Consider the following 16,550-nt stretch of genomic DNA (forward strand, 5'->3'; position numbering starts at 1 on the left):
CAAATAAAATTATTTTGATACGATAGAACCTTCTATGTTAATAAAAACTCATCTTGGTAAGTGTTGATAGTCAATTAGCACTTAGTCTTAGGAAAAAAGTGACTGTTTTTTTAAAAAATTTGTAGATACTAAAAACCAACTTGTAGACATCTTCACAAAACCACTAACCAAAGACTCTTGCTACACCATGAGAAGAGAATTAGGATTTCTAGATGCAAGTAACTTAGACAAATGATTTGTGTTTTGATGACTTATGACTCATTTGTTATTTATGCACATATGCTTCTATTATAATGTGAGGTTAATTTATTATCGTGTTTGATTTCTATAAGCTTCTCTTTTCTTGTTTAATGATTATATTTTGTTTCTAATCCTTGTATTTGGGTATGTTTTTATGACATTTGAATACTTAGTATTTCTTTTATTATTTGATTAGTATGACTAAACATGATGATTATATTTACTTGCTCTTGGTTGTTTACGATTATGAGTTTTAAACTCAATTATTTTGATGTTATATGACTAGTGGTATGTAATTTTATTTGGTTATTATGAATGACTTTCTGGATTATATGACATTCTATGAAGTATTATATTTTTAGTGTGATGAATGGTTATGATATCTTGCTTGATTGTTTTTCTATTCTCATGTATTTGGCTATATTATTATGACATTTGAACAATTTACTATTTCCTTATTTGCATGGTATGTTTGAACAAATATTTAGTATGTTATTTGACTATGTGGATTTTATAATTAATTTATTCATGATTGTTGCTTCATGGTTCTTGCTTCATGAGTTGGTTGATATTTTTCCATGGATGTTGTATGGATGCTTAGTTATATTTGTATGTTTTTAATTTGTTACGCACTTTGGCTTTTTGTTGATGCCAAAGGGGGAGAGAAATAGGGATTAAAATCAAGAACTCACATGAGTAATCAATTTAATTTTAAGATATGCACAAATTCAAAAACAAGGGGGGAGAATTTATGTGAGTGATCGACTAGGAAAAAGTGTGTGTGTGTGTGTGTGTTTCTTGATTTCAGAAGTTGTCATCATCAAAAAGGGAGAGATTGTAGAAGCAAAGCTTCATGGTGAATCAAAGGTGATTCAAAGTTGTTTTGATGATAACAAAAGATGATGACAAAGGTGATGACAAAAAGCTCAAAGATCAATCAAAGAACAACTCAAGTGAATCAAAGATCAATCAAAGAACAACTCAAGTGAATCAAGAACAATTCAAGAGTTCAAGATAAGAATCAAGAAGAATTCAAGACTCAAGAAGAAAGTTTAGAGTCAAGAATCAAGATTCAAGGTTCAAGATCTCAAGAATCAAGATCAAGACTCAAGATTCAAGAATCAAGAGAAGGCTAAATCAAGATAAGTATGAAAAGTTTTTCTCAAAAATTGAGTAGCACATGATTTTTCTCAAAACATGTTTACCAAAGAGTTTTTACTCTCTGGTAATCGATTACCAGATTGTTGTAATCGATTACCAGTAGCAAAATTGTTTTGAAAAAGTTTTCAAATTGAATTTACAACATTTCAATTAATTTCAAAAAGCTGTAATCGATTACAATTTTTTGGTAATCGATTACCAGTGCCTTTGAACGTTGAAATTCAAATTCAAATGTGAAGAGTCACATCCTTTCACATAAAAGCTATGTGTAATCGATTATACTGATTTGGTAATCGATTACCAGTGATTGTTTCTGAATAAAATCAAAAGATGTAACTCTTCAAATGGTTTTTGACTTTTTCAAAATTGGTTTTAAGTTTTTCTAAAAGTTATAACTCTTGTAAATGGTTGTCTTGACCAGACATGAAAAGTCTATAAAAGCAAGGCTTTGTTTTGCATTTCAAGAATCTTGAACATTTATTCAATCAATCTTTTACAAGCCTTGAATCTCTTTGAACTTCTTCTTCTTCTTTGTACCAAAAACTTTCCAAAGTTTTCTGGTTTTCTAAACCTTTAAAACTTGTGCTATTCATTCTTTTCATCTCTTCTCCCTTTGCCAAAAAGAATTCGCCAAGGACTAACCGCCTGAATTCTTTTTGTGTCTCTCTTCTCCCTTTTCCAAAAGAACAAAGGACTAACCACCTGAATTCTTTTTGTGTCTCTCTTCTCCCTTTTCCAAAAGAACGAAGGACTAACCGCTTGAATTCTTTTGTGTCTCCCTTCTCCCTTGTCAAAGAATTCAAAACGACACAGTCTGAGAATTCTTTTGATTCTTCCCATTCCCTTATACAAAAGTGTTCAAAGGACTAACCGCCTGAGAATTCTTTTGTATCCCCATTCACAAAGTATCAAAGGTTTAACCGCCTGAGATCTTTGTCTTAACACATTGGAGGGTACATCCTTTGTGGTACAAGTAGAGAGTACATCTACTTGGGGTTGACTGAGAACAAGAGAGGGTACATCTCTTGTTGATCAGTTCTAGTGGAGGGTACATCCACTAGGTTCAAAGAGAACAAGGGAGGATACATCCCGTGTGGATCTTTGCTTGTAAAAGGATTTTTACAAGGTTGAAAGAAATCTCAAGGACCGCAGGTCGCTCGGGGACTGGATGTAGGCACGGGTTGTTGCCAAACCAATATAAAAACTCTTGTGTGTTTGTCTCCTTCTTCCCTACTCTTTTACTTTCTGCTGTGCATTTAATTTCCGCTTTTACTTTCTGTTAAGTTTCTCTTCTACTCCTTATTCTGTTAACAACATAAGTAAAAGCCTTAGAAGAGTAAATTTTTAATTAGTAAAGGTTTAGGGATAATTAATTCAACCCCCCCTTCTTAATTATTCTGAGGCCACTCGATCCAACAAGAAAGTTGTTGTTTCATCCAAAGTATTTGTGCACAACAATTTCCAACAGAAATATATTTCGCCTCAACAGTGGATAAAGCAACACTATTCTGTTTTTTACTAGAGCAAAGCTAATAAAATGACAGGTTCCACTAGTGCTCTTTCTATCAGTTTTGCATCCGGCAAAATTAGAATCAGAGTATCCTATTAGATTATAAGAGGAATTTTTAGGATACCATAATCCTAGATTGATAGTGCCTAATAAGTATCTCATGATTCTTTTAACTTCACTAAGGTGAGATTCTTTGGGATTTGCTTGAAATCTTGCACACATACAAACACTAAACATTATATTAGGTCTACTTGCAGATAAATAAAGAGTAGATCCGATCATACCTCTATATTTCTTTATGTCTATTGACTGACCGGTTTCATCTTTGTTGGATCTGTTGGTCTCGGAATAATTAAGAAGGGGGGGTTGAATTAATTATTAATGAACCTTTACTAATTAAAAATCTAATCCTTCTTAGGCTTTTACTATGTTATTAAGAAAGTAAAAAACAGAAATATAAACTTAACCAAAAGTAAAAGCGATAAATAAAGTGCACAACGGAAAATAGAGTGTAGGGAAGAAGAAGACAAACACAAGCGTTTTATACTGGTTCGGCAACAACCCATGCCTACATCTAGTTCCCAAGCGACCTGCGGTCCTTGAGATTTCTTTTCAACCTTGTAAAATCCTTTACAAGCAAAGATCCACAAGGGATGTACCCTCCCTTGTTCTCTTTGAACAACCTAATGGATGTACCCTCCACTAGAACTGATCCACAAGAGATGTACCTTCTCTTGTTCTCAGTCACACAACCCAAGTAGATGTACCCTCTACTTGTACCACAAAGGATGTACCCTCCAATGTGTTAAGACAAAGTTCTCAGGTGGTTAGTCCTTTGAAACTTTGTGAAGGGGTAAACAAAAGAATTCTCAGACGATTAGTCCTTTGAAATCTTTTGTTTATGGGAAAGGGAAGAATCAAAAGAATTCTCAGACTGTGTCATTTTGAATTCTTTGACAAGGGAGAAGGGAGACACAAAAGAATTCAGGCGGTTAGTCCTTCGTTCTTTTGGAAAAGGGAGAAGAGAGACACAAAAAGAATTCAAGTGGTTAGTCCTTGGTGAATTCTTTTTGGCAAAGGGAGAAGGGAGTGAAAAAGATGAATAGCACAAGTTTTGTTTTCAAGGTTTGGAAAAACCAGAAAACTTTAGAATGCTTTTGGAAAAGGAAGAAGAAGAAGAAATTCAAGAAGATGCTCAAAGAGATTGAAAGGTTGTAAAGGATTGTAATAATCGTTCCTAGTGAATTGAAAATCAAATGCAAATGAAGGTCTTGCTTTTATAGACTCTTTATGTCTGGTAAAGAAAACCATTAGAAGAGTTATGACCTTTAGAAAAACTTGAAAACCATTGGAAGAGTTACATCTCTTGATTTTTGTTCAAAACTTATCACTAGTAATTGATTTCCAAATCATTGTAATCGATTACATAAAGCATTTTTGTGAAAGGATGTGACTCTTCACATTTGAATTTGAATTTCAACGTTCAAACACACTGGTAATCGATTACCAAATCATTGTAATCGATTACACCATTTTGAAATCAATTGGAACGTTGTAAATTCAGTTGAAAGCTTTTTGAAAACAATCTTTGCTACTGGTAATCGATTACAATAAATTGGTAATCAATTACCAGAGAGTAAGAACTCTTTGGTAAAAGGTTTTGTGAAAAATTCATGTGCTACTCAATGTTTTGAAAAACTTTTTAGTACTTATCTTGATTGAGTCTTTTCTTGATTCTTGAATCTTCAACTTGATTATTCTTGATTCTTGATTCTTGAAACTTAAATCTTGAAACTTGATTCTTGAATCTTGAAATCAAATTTCCTCTTGATTCTTGAAGTGTTCTTGATTCAATCTTGTTGGACAAGTGGTATCAGAGCTTCATTCTTGTATAAAGTTTAGAAGCTTCAAGAATTATGGCCTCATCAAACTACTTGTTTCCCGAGGGAAATTCTATAAATAGACCTCCCATCTTTAATGGAGTGGGTTACCACTACTGGAAAACCCGCATGCAAATCTTTATAGAGGCAATAGATTTAAATATTTGGGAAGCCATAGAACAAGGACCTTATGTTCCCTCTATAATAGCCAGAAGTGCAACAATAGAAAAACCTAGAGCAGATTGGACTGAGGAAGAAAGAAGATTAGTACAATATAATTTAAAGGCCAAAAATATTATTACATCTGCCCTAGGAATAGATAAATACTTTAGGGTTTCAAATTGTAAAAGTGCTAAGGATATGTGGGATACACTACAAGTAACACATGAAGGCACAACAGATGTTAAAAGATCTAGGATAAACACTTTAACTCGTGAATATGAACTTTTTAGGATGAATGTAAATGAAAGTATACAAGACACGCAAAAGAGGTTCACACACATAGTTAATCATCTTGCATCTCTAGGAAAAACTTTTCAAAATGAAGATCTAGTAAATAAAGTCTTAAGATGTCTTAATAGAGAATGGCAACCAAAGGTAACAGCCATCACAGAATCTCAAGATTTATCTAGTATGTCTCTTGCTACATTATTTGGAAAATTGCAGGAGCATGAAATGGAATTACTAAGATTAAATCAACATGAAGTAACTGATAAGAAGAAGAAGGGAATCGCTCTTAAAGCCTCATCTGCAATCCAAGAAGACAGTGATAAAGAAGATTCATTTGACTTGGATAATGATGAAGATATTAGTCTGTTTGTAAAAAGATTCAACAAGTTCCTGAGAGTAAGAGGAAATCAAAAGCCACCCAATTTTAAACCTAAAAGAAGGACAAAAACTTCATCTTCTACTCTAAAATGCTTTGAGTGCAATCAACCTGGACATCTGAGGGTTGATTGTCCCATCTTCAAGAAAAAGATGGAGAAGTCTGAAAAGAAAAATATTAATGAAAAGAAATTGAAGAAAGCATACATTACATGGGATGAAAACGATATGGAATCTTCTGAAGATTCAGAAAATGAAGAAATAAACCTCTGCCTTATGGAAAAAAGTTATGAAAGTGATGAAGAGGTAACATCTTCAAACAACTTATCTATTTCTTTGGATGAATTGCAAGATGCATTTGCTGATCTGCATAAAGAGTCAATTAAACTTGCAAAGTTAGTTTCATCTTCAAAGAAAACAATTTCAAATTTAGAAAATGAAAATTTAAAATTAAACAAAGAATTAGATCATCTTTGAAATGAAGTCTCAATTTCTAAACCAAATGAAAAAGTTCATATCTTTACTATTTCTGACAAGAAAATGTCAGATTCTTGTAGTTGTTGTGAAAAGTATGAAAAAGAAATCAAAGAGTTGAAAAACTCACTTGAAAAATTCTCTTATAGTAAAAATAATTTAGATGTCATATTAGGAAAACAAAGACATGCCTCCAATAAGACTGGACTAGGATATAAATCTGAAAAACAACAAAAATTTCATAAAAACTTTTATACTTCCACACAAAAATATAATTCAAGTTTTATCACATGTTTTTACTGTGGAAGAAAAGGGCATGGCATATCTACATGCTATTTTAGAAGAAATTGTAACAATATTAAAATGATTTGGGTCCCAAAGGATTTTTTATTCATACTAACACACAAGGACCCAATAAAGTTTGGGTACCTAAGTTACAACCTTGATTTTGTAGGAACCCTTAAGGAAAAAGTGGTGCATAGATAGCAGATGCTCAAAACATATGACGGGAGACAAATCAAAATTCACACATATCTCTCCCAAGAAAAGCGGACATGTAACTTATGGTGACAACAACAAAGGTAGAATTCTTGGAGTTGGAAAAATAGGTACAAATTCTTCAACCTCCATTGAAAATGTTCTACTTGTTGAAGGTCTTAAACATAGTCTGCTTAGTGTGAGTCAATTATGTGACAAAGGCTATCTGGTATCATTTGATTCTCAAAAGTGTGTCATTGAACATAAACATGATACGAATATAAAGCATATAGGGTTTAGAGTCAACAATGTTTACATGATAGACTTAAGTCAAAAACTAGATAATAATCAATGTTTTCTTAGTAAAGAAGATGATCCATGGTTATGGCATAAACGGATTGCACATATAAACATGGAACACTTAAATAGATTAATGTCAAAAGATTTAGTTGTTGGTTTGCCAAAACTAAGATTTGAAAAAGATAGGCTATGTGATGCTTGTCAAAAGGGAAAACAAACTAGAGTTTCTTTCAAATCTAAAAACATTGTTTCAACTACTCAACCCTTACAATTACTACATATGGATTTGTTTGGTCCTTCCAGAATCATGAGTTTTGGAGGAAGTTACTATGCTCTTGTGATAGTTGATGATTATTCTAGATACACATGGACTCTTTTTATCACTCATAAGAATGATGCATTCCAAGCATTTAGAAAACTTGCAAAAATCATTCAAAATAAGAAAAATCTCAAGATTATATCTATTAGGAGTGATCATGGGGGTGAGTTTGAAAATAAAGAATTTGAATTATTTTGTGATAAGCATGGGATTGAGCATAACTTTTCTGCACCAAGAACCCCTCAACAAAATGGTGTTGTTGAAAGGAAAAATAGATCTTTGGAAGAGATTGCTAGAACTTTATTAAATGATACACCTCTTCCAAAATATTTTTGGGCTGAAGCCGTTAACACTGCATGCTACATTTTAAATAGGGCTTTAATAAGACCCATCTTAAAGAAAACTCCATATGAATTTTTCAATGGCAGAAAACCAAACATCTCACATCTTCATATCTTTGGTTGTAAATGTTTTGTATTGAATAATGGAAAAGATAACTTAGGAAAATTTGATGCTAAGTCAGATGAAGGTATTTTCCTTGGATATTCTCTGCATAGTAAAGCTTATAGAATATATAATAAAAGAAAAATGACAATTGAAGAGTCTATACATGTTTCCTTTGATGAGTCTAATGCCATTCTTCCAAGGAAGGATTTTTTAGATGATATTTCAGATTCCTTAGAAGATACACATATTCATGGAAATGACTCTAAAGAAAAAGATGAAGGAAGCAATGAAGATTCTCGAGATAATGGAGTTAGAGCAAATAATGAACTTCCAAGAGAATGGAAAGCCTCAAGAGATCATCCCCTCGACAACATTATTGGTGATATATCAAAAGGGGTAACAACTAGACATTCTCTTAAAGATTTATGCAATAATATGGCTTTTGTATCTATGATTGAACCTAAAAATATAAAAGAAGCCATAGTAGATAATAACTGGATCATTGCCATGCAAGAAGAACTGAATCAATTTGAAAGAAATAATGTGTGGAAACTAGTAGAAAAACCTGAAAATTATCCTGTCATAGGAACAAAATGGGTTTTTAGAAATAAATTAGATGAACATGGCATAATTATTAGAAATAAGGCTAGGTTAGTAGCAAAAGGGTATAATCAAGAAGAGGGAATAGACTATGAAGAAACATATGCTCCAGTTGCAAGATTAGAAGCCATTGGAATGCTCTTAGCATATGCATCCATAATGAATTTTAAGCTCTATCAAATGGATGTTAAAAGTGCTTTTCTAAATGGTTTAATTCAAGAAGAAGTATATGTTGAACAACCTCCAGGTTTTGAAATCCCGAATAAACCAAATCATGTTTATAAATTGCAAAAGGCTCTTTATGGTTTGAAACAAGCCCCTAGGGCGTGGTATGAACGTTTAAGTAATTTTCTCCTAGAAAAAGAATTTTCCAGAGGAAAAGTGGATACCACATTGTTCATAAAGAGAAAGCATAATGATATTTTGTTGGTTCAAATATATGTTGATGATATAATTTTTGGATCTACTAATGATTCATTGTGCAAGGAGTTTTCCCTTGATATGCAAAGTGAATTTGAAATGTCAATGATGGGAGAACTAAAGTACTTCCTGGGATTACAAATCAAGCAAACTCAAGAAGGTATATTCATCAATCAAGCCAAGTACTGCAAGGAATTGATCAAAAGATTTGGGATGGAAAGTGCAAAACACATGGCTACACCGATGAGCACTAGCTGTTACTTGGATAAAGATGAATCTGGTCAATCTATAGACATGAAACAGTATCGAGGTATGATCGGATCTCTTCTCTACTTATCTGCTAGTAGACCTGATATTATGTTTAGTGTATGCATGTGTGCTAGGTTTCAATCCAACCCCAAACAATCACATTTGAGTGCAGTTAAGAGAATCATGAGATATCTATTAGGTACAATAAATTTAGGATTATAGTATCCTAAGAACTCAACATATAACTTAATAGGATATTCTGATTATGACTTTGCCGGATCTAAAACTGATAGAAAAAGCACAAGTGGAACTTGTCAATTCATTGGATCCGCTCTTGTCTTATGGCATAGTAAGAAACAAAACAGTGTTGCTTTATCCACTGCTGAAGCGGAATATATCTCTGCCGGCAATTGTTGTGCACAAATTTTATGGATGAAGCAACAATTATCTGATTATGGTATCCTTCTTGATCGAATACCTATTAGATGTGATAACACTAGTGCCATAAATCTATCCAAAAACCCTGTACAACATTCTAGAATGAAACATATAGAAATTAGGCACCATTTTCTAAGAGACCATGTTCTAAAGGGAGATTGTTTGCTAGAGTTTGTTGATACAAAGAATCAGCTTGCTGATATCTTTACAAAACCTCTCCCAAAGGATATATTCTTTTCAATAAGAAGAGAATTAGGCCTTTTAGACCTTAGTGATTTGGATAGGTAATGCTTAGGATTGGTTGATTAATTTACTCTTATGATTGATTGTTTATATGTTACTTTGATTGATTTTGTTTAAATTCTTGTTATTATGATAGAATTTATGTATTCCTGTGTGTTTTATAGTTGAATGATTGATTTAAGTGCATTAGTAGTGATGATTAATCATATTAGATGTGTTTAGCATAGACATAGATATTTTTTTAAGAAACTAGCCTAGGTTATGCTCTGGTAATCGATTACCATTCACTGTAATCGATTACACAAGAACAAGCAGCATGTAATCGATTACAACATCATGTAATCGATTACCAGAAGGCTCATTACTCCTGTAATCGATTACCAAGCCTTCTAATTGATTACAACTCATCCTCGTCTATAAATACTCACGAAATCAGAGTTGATGCGCAGCCACGGCCTCCCCTTACGCCTCCTCCATACCTAGAACTTCAAATCTTCATATCTCACTCAAATCTTCACCAAATCACGTCCCGTAAAGCCCAATCTTCCTCTTTTTCACTCCTCTTTCACTTTCACCGATTAAAATCCACTAAAACATCATCAAATGGCAGAGCCATCGAAGAAGAGAAAGGGATCATCCTCCACCGCCGCTGTTGCTGCCCATCGCCGCCACGGACCATCTGAAGCATCCACAGCACCTATTCATCTATCTTTATCATCTCCAAGATCATCCACATTGTTTTCTTCCGATGATCAGCGTCTACGGTACCTCTCTCAATTTTCTTCTAGGATCATCTTGGACCCTAAGTACCTAGATGTAGAGTTCTTTAATGATGAAACGTTTGATTGCTATCAAGTGTTTCAAAATTCTGGCCTTGTTGATTTCATGTCATTAAAACTGCCACATTATCCTGAACTTGTAAAGGTCTTCTACTGCAATTTGAAAATTCAGGATGGCATTGTTTCCTCTGAGGTGCATGGTATTCCTATGATCATTGATCAGTCCTTATTCTTTTCTTTAACTCATTTACCCAGTCAAGGTGCACCTTTTGAGGGCACCATTGTTGATGACTGGAAATTTGATTATTCTAGTCATGATGCTCACCGAATGGTCTGCAATGACCAGGCTGAAATGACCGGTAGATTGCTGGCCGGATCATTAACTTTTGATAATTGCATCATGCACTATATCATTGTTAGAATTTTGCTTCCCAGGTCTTCAAATTTAGTACAAGCCTCTGAGGAGGATTTGATTCTGATGTGGGCTTTTCTCACCGGTCGTCAGATCGACTGGGCCCATTTGGTTCAGTACCGAATGCATAAGGCATTACGGGCCAATGCACGTCTACCTTATCCACAGTTGATAACTTTGTTTCTGCGTCATTTTCAAATTCCGCTTGATGATGAGCCATTTGTTCAAGTCAAGCGTTCCTTTGCAATTGGTGCTGGTGCTGTGACTTCCTTTGGTTACCGTAAGGATCGGAATGGTCAATGGCTGAAGAAAGACGCACTCCCTCCTCAAGATGAGCGTACTCCTTCACCTCCTCCTCAGCGTGAAGATTCAACACTCCTGAATGAAGTCCTTACCGAATTACGAGGTCTTTGTTCTTATGTTGGTGAACGTTTTGACTCATTGGATACACGCTTTGCCGGCATGGATATTCGCCTCACACAAGTTGAAGAAGATGTCTCCTTCATCCGTACTTGCTTTGATCCACCACCACCGTCTTCATCATCCTCTTAGATTAATTGTTATTATTATTATGACTAAGTCTTATTAGTAATTAAGTATTATTAGTACTTTGTTTTATCGCCGTGTATTTGGCTTTTTGTTGCACTAGTTATTGTACTCTTGCACTATTATTATATTTCTGGACTTTGCTTTGGTTGGTTATGACAATGTATGGATTTATTTTGGTTTAGTTTAATGTTTGGCTCTGTTTGGATTTTGATTGTGTTGTTTAGTTCTTTTTGATGTTGCCAAAGGGGGAGAGAACTTGAGAGAACTTGGGTTAGAAATCAATTAAAATCATTAAAGTTAGGCATAGGCATACATGCCAAAAGATAGGGGGAGTAAGGGCTGTGTGAACGTGCTATCATCTTGTATATGGTTTGTCTTGATTTCAGGATTGATTGTCATCATCAAAAAGGGGGAGATTGTAGACAAAGGATCAACCTGGTGTTTTGATGATGCCAAAGGATTACATGTTTCACAAAGCTTTATTCAAGACAAAGAAATCAAAGATATTCAAGATGGATAATCAAGACAGTCTCTAGAATCTTAGAAAGGGTATATTAAATAGGAAGGGAATTCCAATTGAAGTAGCAGAAGGTTTGGCCAAGAAATTTAAGCTAAAAAGTCCTTTTCAAGAGTTTTTTTTGAACAAAAAGGTCTTATCCTCTTAAAAAGCAAAATCGTTTTATCCTCTTACAAATTCCTTGGCCAAAACACTTGTGATTCAATAAGGAATTATTTGAGTGCTCAAATTGTTCAAGCTATCTCTTTCAAGAGAGATTCTTCTTCTCTTCTTAAATTCGTGTCTCAAGTCACATATATATAGGCCTTTGATAGCCATTCAAGAACCACATAAATGGATGTGACTGTTGAGAATATTTTCTGAAAATCTGCTCTAGTAATCGATTACAGTATGTGTGTAATCAATTACAAGCTTTAAAATTTGAATTAAAACGTTTAGAAACTGCTGGTAATCGATTACCATATATGTGTAATCGATTACACAGTGCAAATTTTGAATTCAAATTTTAATAGTTGTTGTAAATTAGTTTTGGCCACTGGTAATCGATTACATCCTCTGGTAATTGATTACCAGAGAGTAAATCTCTTGAAAAAGACTTTTTAGCTTAAATTTCTTGGCCAAACCTTTTGCTACTTCAATTGGAATTCTCTTCCTACTTAATATACCCTTTCTAAGATTCTAGAGACTGTCTTGATTATCCATCTTGAATATCTTTGATTTCTTTGTCTTGAATAAAGCTTTGTGAAACATGTAATCCTTTGGCATCATCAAAACATCAGGTTGATCCTTTGTCTACAAATCTTGAACTTATTCTCTTGGGCTTTTTGTCATCATCTTTGTTATCATCAAAACTCCTTGAATCAATCTTGATTCAACATCATGAAGCTTGCTTCTACAATCTTTATCCAGATAGCAAGCAGTACTCATAGGAGTAGCCATCTGTTTAGCATTTTCCATCCTAAACTTGTGAATTAGGTCTTTGCAATATTCTGATTGACTGATAAATATTCCATTCTTTATTTTCTTGATTTGCAGTCCAGGAAAAAAGTTTAACTCACCCATCATGGACATTTCAAAATCATTTTGCATATCTTGAGAGAATTCGTTGCGAAGAGAATCATTAGTTGACCCAATAATGATATCATCAATATCTATCTGTACTAAGAGTATATCATTCAATTTTCTTTTAATAAAAAGGGTGGTATCAACCTTGCCTCTTGAAAAACCCTTTTCTAAAAGAAATTTACTCAAGCGTTCATACCAAGCCCTAGGGGCTTGTTTTAAACCATATAAAGCCTTTTCAGTTTAAAGACATGATTAGGATTTTCTGAGTTTTCAAAGCCAGGAGGTTGAGCCACATATACTTCTTCTTGGATAAAACCATTTAAAAAGGCACTTTTCACATCCATTTGATAGAGTTTAAAGTCCATTATGGATGCAAAAGATAATAACATTCTAATGACTTCTAATCTAGCTACTGGAGCATATATTTCCTCATAATCTATTCCTTCTTCTTGACTATATCCTTTGGCTACTAGCCTAGCCTTATTTCTAATTACTATTCCATGTTCATCTAATTTGTTTCGGAATACCCATTTAGTTCCTATAACTAGATGATTGTCAGGTTTGTCAACTAATTCCCACACTTTATTTCTTTCAAAATGATTTAACTCTTCTTGCATAGCTATAATCCAGTGTTCATCAATTATGGCTTCTTTTAAATTTTTAGGTTCAATTAAAGAAACAAAAGCCATATTATTGCAAACATCTTTGAGAGAGTGTCTAGTTGGTACCCCATTAGATATGTCACCGATGATGTTATCAAGAGGATGATATCTTGAAGTTCTCCACTCTCTTCGAAGATCTTTACTTGTTTTTGTTTCATCAATTTGAAAGTCTTCATCATTTCCCTTTCCTTTGCCTTTGTGCTCTTCACCATGAATATACATACCTTCTAATGAATCTGAAATATCATCTAGAGTATCCTTTCTTGGCATAATTTGGTTAGTTTCATCAAAAGAAACATGGATAGATTCTTCAATGATAATAGTTCTTTTGTTATAAATTCTAAATGCTTTACTATTCAAGGAATAGCCAAGGAATATACCTTCTTCAGATTTTGCATCAAACTTACCTAAGTTGTCTTTGATGTTGTTTAGCACAAAACACTTACATCCAAACACATGAAGATGAGAAATGTTTGGTTTTCTTCCGTTATACAATTCATATGCAGTTTTCTTCAAGATTGGTCTAATTAAAGATCTATTCATTATATAGCATGCAGTATTTACAGCTCCAGCCCAGAAATATTTAGGAAGGACTGTATCATTAAGCAAAGTTCTTTCTATCTCTTCTAAAGATCTATTTTTCCTCTCAACTACTCCATTTTGTTGAGGGGTTCTAGGTGCAGAAAAATTGTGTTCAATACCATTTTCATTACAAAATGATTCAAAATCCTTATTTTCAAATTCTCCTCCATGATCACTCCTAATAGATGCAATTTTGATATTTTTCTTATTTTGAATGATTTTAGCAAGTTTCTTGAAAGCATGAAAAACATCTCTTTTATGAGTGAGAAATAATGTCCGTGTAAATCTTGAGTAATCGTCAACTATAACAAGAGCATAGTAGTTTCCTCCAAAACTCATAGTTCTAGAGGGGCCAAAAAGATCCATATGCAAAAGTTGTAAGGGTTAAGTTGTAGACACAATATTCTTTGATTTGAAGGAAACCCTTACCTGTTTTCCTTTTTGACAAGCATCACATAATCTATCTTTTTCAAATTTAAGTTTTGGCACCAATAACTAAATCCTTAGAAATTAGTTTATCTAAATGTTCCATGTTTATATGGGCAATTCTTCTATGCCATAACCAAGGATCATCATCTTTACTAAGAAAACATTGATCATGATTTGATGTTTTATCTAAATTTATCATGTAAACATTATTTGATCTATAGCCTATATGTTTTACATTTCTATCATGTTTGTTTTCAATAACACAATTATGAGAGTCAAATGATACTAGATAGACTTTATCACATAATTAACTAACACTTAGTAGATTGTGCTTAAGACCATCAACAAGTAGAACATTTTGAATGGAGGTAGTTGTCGCCATAAGTCACATGTCCACTATTCTTGGGAGAAATAGGAGTGAACTTTGATGCATCTCCCATCATGTGTTTAGAGCATCCGCTATTAATGTACCAACTCTTCTTCAAAGAAACATATATGATCATGTTTATGACTTAGGTACCCAAACTTTCTTGGGTCCTTGAATGTCAGTTTTGATAAAAGTTCCTTTTGGAACCCATATCATTTTAATATTATTACTATTTTCCTAAAATAGCATGTGAATATATGAATACATGAATTTTGATGATGCCAAAAGAAGAATCAAACAAAGTTGTTTCAAAGGATAAGCATGGCTTCAAGATTAATACAAGATTGCTTCAACAAACAAAGCCTTGCTTCAAGATTAACTCAAGATCAAACCTTGCCTTAAAACAAAGTCCTTTCAAGACATGCAAGGCTGCGGTAATCGATTACCAGGCAGTGTAATCGATTACCAGAAGACAGGGTTAAGAAATAGTTGTTGAAAAAGGTTTTAAATTTGAATTTTGAACACGTAATCGATTACCATATGTTTGTAATCGATTACCAGCAACGAAACTCCTGAAATTCAAATTCAAAATTCATGACCCTTCAAATTATAACTGTGTAATCGATTACACAAACATTGTAATCGATTACCAGTGGAGAGTTTTCAGAAAATATGCCAACAGTCACATCTTTTCATTGGATTTGTGAATGGCCATCAAAGGCCTATAAATAGGTGACTTGGGCACGAATTTTAAGAGAGTTTTGCTAGTCCAAAATTTCTTATCCTCTCAAAAGAAAATGAAAGAGATTCCAAGAGAACTTCATTGCCAAATGCTCTCTCAAGAACTCTTGGGCAAACACTTGCAAATCCATTAAGAGTTCATCCATGGATCTTCATTGTAATATTCTTCTCTTGAAGAGAGAATTCTTCTTCCATTCTTCTTACTCAATGAAATTGATTAAGGGACCGAGGGTCTCTTGTGTTGTAAGGATTCCTGAACACAAGGGATAGGTTGTCCCTGTGTGGTTCAGAAGTTGTAAAGGATTTTACAAAGATAGTGGAAATCTCAAGTGGGTTACTTGAGTACTTGACGTAGGCACGGAATTTGCCGAACAAGTATAAAATTGTGTTTGCATTCTCTCTTCCCTTATCTTATTTATTTTGTTGCAATCAATTGTGTCTTGCATGTTTAAAGAACATTATTAAATTGATTGTTGCTTCTTCTGCATTCTAAGCCTATCCCTCTTAAGTTATTGAGGCCACAAGGTCCAACATAGCATGTAGATGTACCATATCCCTTCTTTCCACAGTAAAAACATATTAAGAAAGGAGAACTATTCTTTTGAGTGTATGCAAAGAAATTTTTATATAATTTTTGTTGTTTATTAGGTCTATTTCCTAATCTAGCCTTATGAAACATCTTTGCTTTCCTAATATAATATCTAAATTATTTTTGCCAATAGTAAATTTGGCAAAAGAATTTTTTAGATCCTTGATTTCTTTTATAAACTAGCTACAACAATTACATGAATCAGATGCTTCTTTACTATCATGTTTTACTTTTATGGTGGAAGATTGATTTGTGTCAATTGGTTTTAAAGTTTT

Source organism: Glycine max, chromosome 20, assembly GCF_000004515.6.
Source record: "Glycine max cultivar Williams 82 chromosome 20, Glycine_max_v4.0, whole genome shotgun sequence".
NCBI lineage: Eukaryota > Viridiplantae > Streptophyta > Magnoliopsida > Fabales > Fabaceae > Glycine > Glycine max.